Below are 9,229 nucleotides of genomic sequence, written 5' to 3' on the forward strand. Positions count from 1 at the left end.
CTGGGAACTGTGCAGCCTCAGGCGTGTCACTTCTCTAGGCCCCGCGCCCTTGTCACGCAGCTCCAAGGTTCGCCCCAGAAGCTGACCATGCAGCTTGATCTCATCTCCAGCGGACTGGGGACAGGATTTAAATACAATCACAGATCCAAAGCTGCCATCTGTTAAGGACATCAGGCCTACAAACAAAGGTAAAGAGGAATTTAAAGACTATAATAGATATCACTTCAAAAACATAAGCAACTGACAGGAATGAAGTGCCCACAGGTCTGGAGGGAAGCAGTGTGCCAAATCCGAAGGGAAGCTGCCTGAGCCTGCCTCACATACCACCTTGGACTGTAACTTTTCTAAGGCAACTATTCATTTTGTGAAACAAAGGAATTGTTCTGACTTAGGATTCACAGACTTGCCTGAAGAGCCAGGCAGGGAAGGTGAATGAGTGACATGGGCCGGGCCCTGGCAGAAGCCGTGCTGTCCTCAGCTGTCACTGTTTATCACTGGTCAGAACCAGTCCTGTGCTTACAGGTCTTCTGGGTTTGTTTCAGAAGGAGCTAAAAATTTGGATTTTTATTTGAAATACCTTCATTTTAAACGTGTTGACAGCTGAGTAAAGATAATTTAAAGCAAGCCAAGGAAAACATGGCAGTGGTGACCAGCTTGTGTCCTCCACCCTCCCATTGTGAAATTAGGTAATTTGGGGCCAGTGTTGTGGCACCATGGGTTTAGCCGCTGCTTGCAACAGTGGCATCCCAACCTGGCACACCTGTTTAAGTCCTGGTGCTTCATTTCTGGTCTAGCTCCCTGTTGCTGTGCCTGGGAAAGCAGTGGAAGATGACCCAAGTGCTTGGAGCCCTGCCATCCACATGGGAGACCCAGATGGGGCTCTAGGTTCCTGGCTTCACCCTGGCTCAGTCCTGACTGTGACTGCCATTTGCAGAGTGACCAACAGAAGATCTCTCTCTCTCTCAATTTTCTTTTCAAGCATATATATTTATAGTTATTTTAAAAGCTAGACAGTTGCGATTACAACAGTGGAAATGTAATAAACATTAGGAGGGAGGGGGGAGCAGCAGTGGACGCAGTGTTCTCTTGTGAAGGGGCAGGTAAGCGGACAGGCGTTTTTCATTCACAGTTCAACAGAAAAGCAGTTGGAAGATGAACATGAGAATTGGAAGGCCTGGGCAAGGTTCGTCTGGGGGATGGGAACAACTCCTCCTTGCTGTCTCCATGCACCCTGCTGCTCTCCCTGCATCTGCCTTTGTCTGCTGCCTGGTGGTGGACTGCCTGCCATGTAGCTAGTAGAGAATACTGGGCTGCTAGTTCATGTCCATATTGAAACCCCAGAGGCGGGGGGTGATGGGTAGAGATGAAAGGTATGGCTTCACTCATTCATTTCTGTGGAGGAGCTCTGCCTAGGCCTCTGAGGTGGAACCATTGGGGCTGGTGTTTTGGCACAGCAGCTTAGGCTGCTGTTTACAAAGCTGCCATCTCATATTGCAGAGCTGGTTAGAGTCTGTCACTCCTATGCAGCCTCCTGCTGGTGCAACCGGGAAGGTAGCAGAAGATGGCCCAAGTACCACCTTCCACGTGGGAGAGGAGGATGGCGCCCCTGGCTTCTTGTTTTGACCTGGTAGTTACGGACTTGGGGGAGTGAACCAGCCCACGAAGATTCTCTGTCTCTCTAAATCTTTAAAGGAAAAAAGAACTGGAACCAGCTAGAATGTGTTTTGCAGGAATCTTAGGACACCTCAGGCACTGATGAGGGTACATGACTCATTCCCCCCAGCCTGAAGATGTCACTGCGATTATCACTGGTCTAGTGGCCACGTAACTGTCTTTCAGGTGTGTCCGGTAGCTTTCAAGGGCACATGGTTATATAATCATTTGTGGAAAAGATTTTATGTAGAGTGGCTATCTTTTTTTTTTAAGATTTATTTATTGTTATTAGAAAGTCAGATATACAGAGAAGAGGAGAGACAGGAAGATCTTCCATCCGATAATTCACTCCCCAACTGACTGCAATGGCTGGTGCTGCGCTGATCCGAGGCCAGGAACCAGGAACCTCTTCCGGGTCTCCCACATGGGTGCAGGGTCCCAAAGCCTTGGGCTGTCCTCTACTGCTTTCCCAGGCCACAAGCAGGGAGCTGGATGGGAAGTGGAGCTGCTGGGATTAGAACTGGTGCCCATATGGGATCCTGGCGCGTTTAAGGCGAGGACTTTACTGCTAGGCCACTGTGCTGGGCCCTTAAAGTGGCTATCTTGAGACCTGTATGATGTGTCCCGTTTGAATTTCGATGGTACAGTCAGGAATTTGGACAGCGGTCCGTGAGGCGGTGGTCAGACTCCTAATTCTTTACCGAGGCCTTCATTCCATTGTATGTAATTGCTTTAGAAATGCTGGAGTTACTTATTCCTACTCTTGCCAGATTTTAAAAAGAAAAAAGAAAAAGAAAAAAAAAACTGGGTCATCTCTTACAAATTAGAGCGAAGTGAGGAGTCGGAGGAGCGCGTGGGGATCATGAAGCAGGTGCTTCTTAGTCTCCTTGTGATTTGGGGAGCTCAGGGTGGGGGTGTTGCCTTTGCCGCCCGTGAAGAGTCTCATTTCTGTACAAGTCGGTCTTGAGCACTTAGGGACACATTTGCGAGGGCTGGATTTCCTGGGTGCGTTCTGGTGTGGTGGACATGCAAGGCTTTCCCCCTCTCGGGTTCATAAAGGATGCCCTCACTGCTTCGGGTCCTGTTAGATCAGAGGTGCAGGAGCCCCAGGTAGGCCTGGGGTTTTTAGTATTTTGTTCCTCCTGCAAAGGAGGACAGTTTCTTCCAGCTCTGCTAACTGGGGAAGGAGCAGTGAATCTGGCCCTGCCCTGACCATGTCAGCCCGCCTGAGGAATAGGGAAGAACAGCTTCTGGAAGGGCCGTACTCGGAGGTCTTCCCATGGGGCTTTGCCGAAGTCCGGGTGGAGAGCATCACTGTCCAGTAAGTGCTCAGGTCTGTACTGATTTAACAATCCAGAGATTACTCTGTTCTGGCCAGTAAAGTTTGGAGCTTTTTGTCATCGCTAGTATTTGCTCCTAAGAGAATGATGACCCTGCGTTTGTAAAGCAGAAAGGGCACGTTTTTAGGAGCAGAGTATTAGTTTGGATGTGAGGAAATTGTTTCTATTAGGCGAGGCGTGTTGACCTAACAGCTGAAGAAGATGGAGCCCTACTTTACACGTTGCTGTGACAGGTCAGCCACCTCCTTGAGCTTGTGTCCTGGCTTTGTGGTGCCCAGACGTATATGCTGGCCACCATCTCTGTTACAGCTTTGCAGGTCCCTCCACTCTCCTCTCTCTGTAGGGAAGCTAGTGGTGTCAGTCTGGGGCAGAGCACACCGAGAGTCGTCGGGGGAATGACCCCTTGCCACAGCCTTCCAGGCTGGCTGTGACGCTGGGGCCTCAGAGTGCCCATGGAAACACGGGTCAGTGTGCTTGGCCAGCACCACCCACCGGCTCAGTGTCTCCCATCAGAGGGTTTTTGTCTCTATTCTAGGCAAGTGAAATCCTTCTAGAATGAATTCTCTGATGCTTCCCGCATAGTCTCCGACGAGCCGAACAAAACTGAGGGATCATGCTCGGTGCCAAAGGGATTTTGCTTTCCTCCTGTTTCTGTGTTTTCCGTCTTCCCTGGAGCCATTCTGTTGCTTGGAATGCTCAGTTTTCATCCATGTGAACTCGTGTAATTCTTACAGCCGATAGGATCCTGCCACTGCTCATCAGGAATGCACCCAAATCAAAATGTGCTTTTGCATAGTCAGACCTGGCAAACGAGGATCCGTGCTCCCATTGTTGGCCGTCCTTGTGACATCATCAACAAACCTGTCTCATTGATGCAGCCTTCGTGTATTAATGAGCATGCTGAGGTTGAAAAAGCTGGTCTCAGCTTCCTCACATCTTAACCACATGGTAAACAGTCGTCAGCTTAGGCCTCACAAACCTGATGGAGGGCAAGTTCATGGTTAAACTGAGTTGAGTGGGAGGGAGAGGGGTTTGCTTAGGCAAATAGTGGAGTGGTTGTGATAAGTTTTTTTCATGTATCCCAGAAGCATCCTTTCCCCATGAGTGATTGTGCTAATGTTAAATCTATCTGTATATTAAACCAGATTCCTTCAGTTGGGCAATGGCTTAGCCAAGCCCAAGTTTATTGTTTGTGCTTGAAAGTAATAAACGTTCATTTCCTTAACAGTATATTCTGTAGTTAAGACTTTTTCCTACTTTTTTTCCCCCTCAACCAATTCAGAACCAAAGTCCCATCTCCCATAGCCAATTTAGGAAGTTTCGAAAGCATGCGTGTTTGGGATTGCTCCTCTGGGATTTAAAGTCTCGGTGTCTGTGTGTTCTGGAATGTAAACCCAGCAGTGTCAGAGTATCTGCAGGAGACCCAAGAGAAAGCAGTACATTTACAAGCACAAAGCTACGGAAGAATGTTGGCAAATTCACCAAGCACCTTAGTGGACAGATGCAAACGGATGGGGTGGGAGGTTGCAGACCTCGGGCTGCCCTTCTCGCCTCTGTTCACATCCACAAGGTTCTTTTTTTTTTTTTTTTTAATTCAGTAACTATTGGTACATTGTCATAGTTAACGCAGATTTGGCATTACCCAGGCTCAGAATGCGGCAACAATTAGCTGCTTTTCTCTGAGCAGTGTAACCCTTGCCTAGGTACAGTGCAACCTTAAAGTCAATGGTTTTTTTTTTTTTTAAGATTTGTTTTTCTTTTATTGGAAAGGCAAATTTGTAGAGAGAAAGATGTTCTGTCTGCTGGTTCCCTCTTCCAAGTGGTCACAATGGCCAGAGCTGAGCTGAGCTGAGCTGAACCAAACCAATCCGAAGCCAGGAGCCTGGAGCTTCTTCCGGGTCTCCCACGTGGGTGCAGGTTCCCAAGGCTTTGGGCCGTCCTCAGCTGCTTTCCCAGGCCACAGGCAGTGAGCTGAATGGGAAGTGGAGGAGCCGGGACATGAACTAGCATCTGTATGGGATCCCAGCAGATGCAAGGCGAGGATTTAGCCATGAGGCTACCACACTGTGCCTAGTTCCTTCCTTATGTATTTACAACACAGGATAGGTGGGGTAGATCATCATTCCTATCGTACAGATAAGGAAATTGAGGTTTGGAGGAGCATGGTCAGCCGAGAGTTCGACAGCCCTGGCGGTTGACTGCCTTTGCAGACTCCCTTCCCGTCCTCCATCCCGCGCTCTGCACACTTGGACCACTGCCCTTCTCACTGCCTGGGTGCACCTTTGCACAGGCCTGATGTGCTGTCTAGGAGGCGTCCGCCACTGCCCCAAGCAGCCCGTGACTCCTGAGCCAATGGATGTAGGCGTGGCTAGCTTCCTTCCCCTCACTGAACGGAGCCCCAGCTCTGGTCTGCGGACAGTTCTTGCTGTCTCTCCCTTGCCCTTGTGCTTTGGCATGCACTGCCCCCTCTTCAGAGGAAACCTTCTGTGTCCCCTCCCACGAGCGCTAGAATCCCATGAACTCCTTTGTCCAAAACTTCTGTTGGCCCTTGTCCCCTGCTTCCCTGGACCAAGGGATTTTGTCTAAGATGGTGAATTTTATGATTTATTCAGCAATACATCCTATACTACTTTTTGCAGTTTATACACTATTAACTTTCACATTGACCTGTAAACTTTCCAGAGTTCAGGATAATACTTGATTTTCCCACAGTAACATTACCAGATTGAGAATAGGTGTTCCATGATGCTCAAATTATATATACATATATATATATATATATATATATAAAATTCCACAGGCTATCCTAAGGGATGTGTAGATGAGAAGAAAAATCATTTATGGGAATGTCATAGGGTTGCGAATGCAGACTGTAACAGATGCAGAGTTGAGGACCAGCTCCACACAGCTCTTCCTCTCGGTTGCTGTGTCCTGTGTGCATCTGGGGAGAAGGTTTGATGATCACATTATGATCAGACATGAGGAGTCTGCCAGTCGGATGTTCCAGTTCTTTGCCTTTTGCTACATGTTCTGTTCTCTTCGTAGTGAAGATAACCTAGCAATAATAAAGACTTAGTGGAAAACTACCCAGAGCTCCCTCATCACGATGTCTGATACGGTCTTTGAATCCTTAGGCACATGTGTGGGTAGTTAGGGACTGCAATTGTTGCTGTGTATTATGCTGTCAGAAATGTGCTTTAACTCTTTTCAATTACTGAAACACTTCATAATATTCTTCCCTTACTGTAATTTGCTAAACCGTTCCTGTTTGGGTGGATAATTAGGTAGTTTCCAGTTCTGTTTTTTTATATCGGGCTGCAGAGAACTGTGTGTGCATTTCTTTAGAACACATTCTCAATAGAAGATTTAACGGAAAAGCAAAGAATTTATCTTTTGTGTTACAGAGTATGTAAAGCAGTCTATATAATAAAGGGCACAACTGTCCCAACTGAGGCCAGAGTTGAGACAGAACATTCTGGTGCCCCAGATGGTTGCTCTGTGCCTCAGGAGGGACCTTGATGGCCTTGGCCTCAGCATTTATCTTCTCACAATGTTAAGTGTGTGCTTTTGACCATGGCATTATCAGTTTTCAGTGGCTTATTATTTATGTATTTTAATATACATTGGTTTGAGAGATACTCTCCAAATGGCTACAACAGCCAGAGTTGTGCTGGAGCAAAGCCAGGAGCTGGGGCCACAGTGCATGCCAGGGATGCAGGTTCCTGGGCCATCCCTGCTGCCGTGTGTGCCTGCATGAGCAGCGAGTGGGGACAGCACCTGCAGCCAGGGATTGGAGCCAGGTTCTTGGATATGGGATGTGAGGAGCTCCATTAAAAAATAGATAGATAGGGCCCGGCGCGGTGGCGCAAGTGGTTAAAGGTCCTCGCCTTGCACGCCCGGGATCCCATATGGGCGCCGGTTCTAATCCCGGCAGCCCCGCTTCCCTTCCAGTTCCCTGCTTGTGGCCTGGGAAAGCAGTCGAGGACGGCCCAAAGCTTTGGTGAACCTGCACCCGCGTGGGAGACCCGGAAGAGGCTCCTGGCTTCGGATCGGCATAGTATCGGCCCGTTGCGCTCACTTGGGGAGTGAATCATTGGACGGAAGATCTTCCTCTCTGTCTCTCCTCTCTGTATATCCGCCTTTCCAATAAAAAAATAATAAAAATTAAAAAAAATAGATAGATAGATAATATGTATAATATATAAATATATATAATATATATTTAATTGGAAAGGCAGATTTACAGAGAGAAGGAGAGATGAGAGAAAGATCCTCTATCAGCTGGTTCACTCAAGTGTCTGCAACTGCCAGAACTGAGCCGATCTGAAGCCAGGAGCTTCTTCTGGGTGTCCCACACAGGTGCAGGGTCCTAAAGCTTTGTGCTGTCCTCTATGCTTTCCCCGCTGGATTGAAAATAGAGCAGCTGGGATACAAACCGGCATCCATGTGGGATCCTGGTGCTTGAAGGGAGCAGATCAGCCAATTGAGACACTGTGTCAGCTCCCTGTTCCCCCGCCCCCCTGCAACTGGCATCTTAACCACTAAGTTAATGTCCTTCCACTGTGTTGTAATTTATTATTATTTGCCAATGTAATAGGTATAATATTTAACATTGGTATGCTTGTTTTAATTTCTTCTGCACTTTGCATCTCTTATTCAGTTGTTACATTTTCAAATCCTATGAAAACATTGGTTTAGATGCATTATGGTCATACATAACATTTTACTAATCTAGAAAATAGCAATTTAGAAATGATAATTCGGCCCGAGGCACATGTTGCAGTTTCCTTCCATGACCTAAAAACAACGTGCGTCAAACCCGTTGGCAGCAGCTGTTCACGTTGTGTAGGTTAGCACAGTATGCTGCGGCCTGGGCATTAACTGCTTAAATACTTACAGAGCGATCCAGTCCTAGGGAGATAGTCGGCAATGATGAATATGTTGGATGCTCCAAATGTTTTTCTAGTGGGACTGACAAGGGATGGATAATGCTTAAGGGAACGTATGCGTGGTCCTGAATCAGGATTCCCCAGATTCGCCATACCATAAAAATATAGAGTGAGTTAACCCAGAAAGGAACCTACCGCATCCCAAAACATCGTAATCCTGGAGTTTTGCCTTTACTCAATCATGCAGATCAGGGAGGAATTGTCATGGGAACTTACAGAGAGGAGAGACAGATCCACCCGGTGGTTCAGTTCGTAAATCACCGCAGTAGCTGGAACTGAGCTGCTCAGGAGCCAGGAGTGTCTTCCAGTCTTTCACGTTACTGAAGGGGCACAAGCTCTTGAGCCATCCTCCACTGCTTTCCCAGAACTTGGTTTTTTTTTTTTTTTTTTTTTTTGGCTTTTAAAGATTTATTTGTTTTTATTACAAAGTCAGATATACAGAGAAGAGGAGAGACAGAGAGGAAGATCTTCTGTTGATGATTCACTCCCCAAGTGAGTGCAACGGCCGGTAATGTGCTGATCCGAAGCTGGGAACCAAGAACTTCTTCCTGGTCTCTCACACGGGTGCAGGGTCCCGAAGCATTGGGCCATCCTCAACTGCTTTCCCATGCCACAGGCAGGGAGCAGGATGGGAAGTGGAGCTGCTGGGATTAGAACTAGCGCTCATATGGGATCCTGGGGCGTTCAAGGCGAGGACTTTAGCCGCTAGGCCACACCTCCGGGCCCCTGCTTTACCAAATCTTAGCAAGGAGTTGGATCAGAAGTGGAATAGCTAGGACTTGAACCAGCAGCCTTAAGGGATGCCAGCGCTGCCAGTGAAGGCTTAGCCTGCTGCAGTGCCAGCTCCAAGGGGTGCTTTTATGTCTTAGGGCTGTGTTCAGAAGGATTTTCCATATGGAAAGCATTCCTACATTTGTTAATGTCACAGATTTAACCAGTTGAGGTGACTGGCACATTGTTAAGCCAGTTGGTAACTGGTTAGGTAAGACAAAAAAAAAAAAAAAGAAAAAGAAAAAAGAAAAAGGAAAAGGAACTACACCTGCTTTCTCAGCCTTAACCTTAAGGTTATGCCATTGATGTCTCCCTACAGTTCCTTAATGTGGGGTCGCTCTGCCTGTGGCACCTGCAACCCATATGGGTGCTGGTTCAAGTCTCAGCTGCTCCACTTCTGGCCCAGCTCCCTGCTGATGGCCTGAGAATGTAGTGGAGGATGGCCAAAGCACAGGGCTTGAACGAAACGAAGTTAAAATGGATAGAGTCGTGTCGGAGGAAATGAAGAGTCAGAAG

This window comes from Ochotona curzoniae, unplaced genomic scaffold, assembly GCF_017591425.1.
Source record: "Ochotona curzoniae isolate NIBS_2020 unplaced genomic scaffold, NIBS_Ocur_1.0 scaffold_3208, whole genome shotgun sequence".
Taxonomy (NCBI): domain Eukaryota; kingdom Metazoa; phylum Chordata; class Mammalia; order Lagomorpha; family Ochotonidae; genus Ochotona; species Ochotona curzoniae.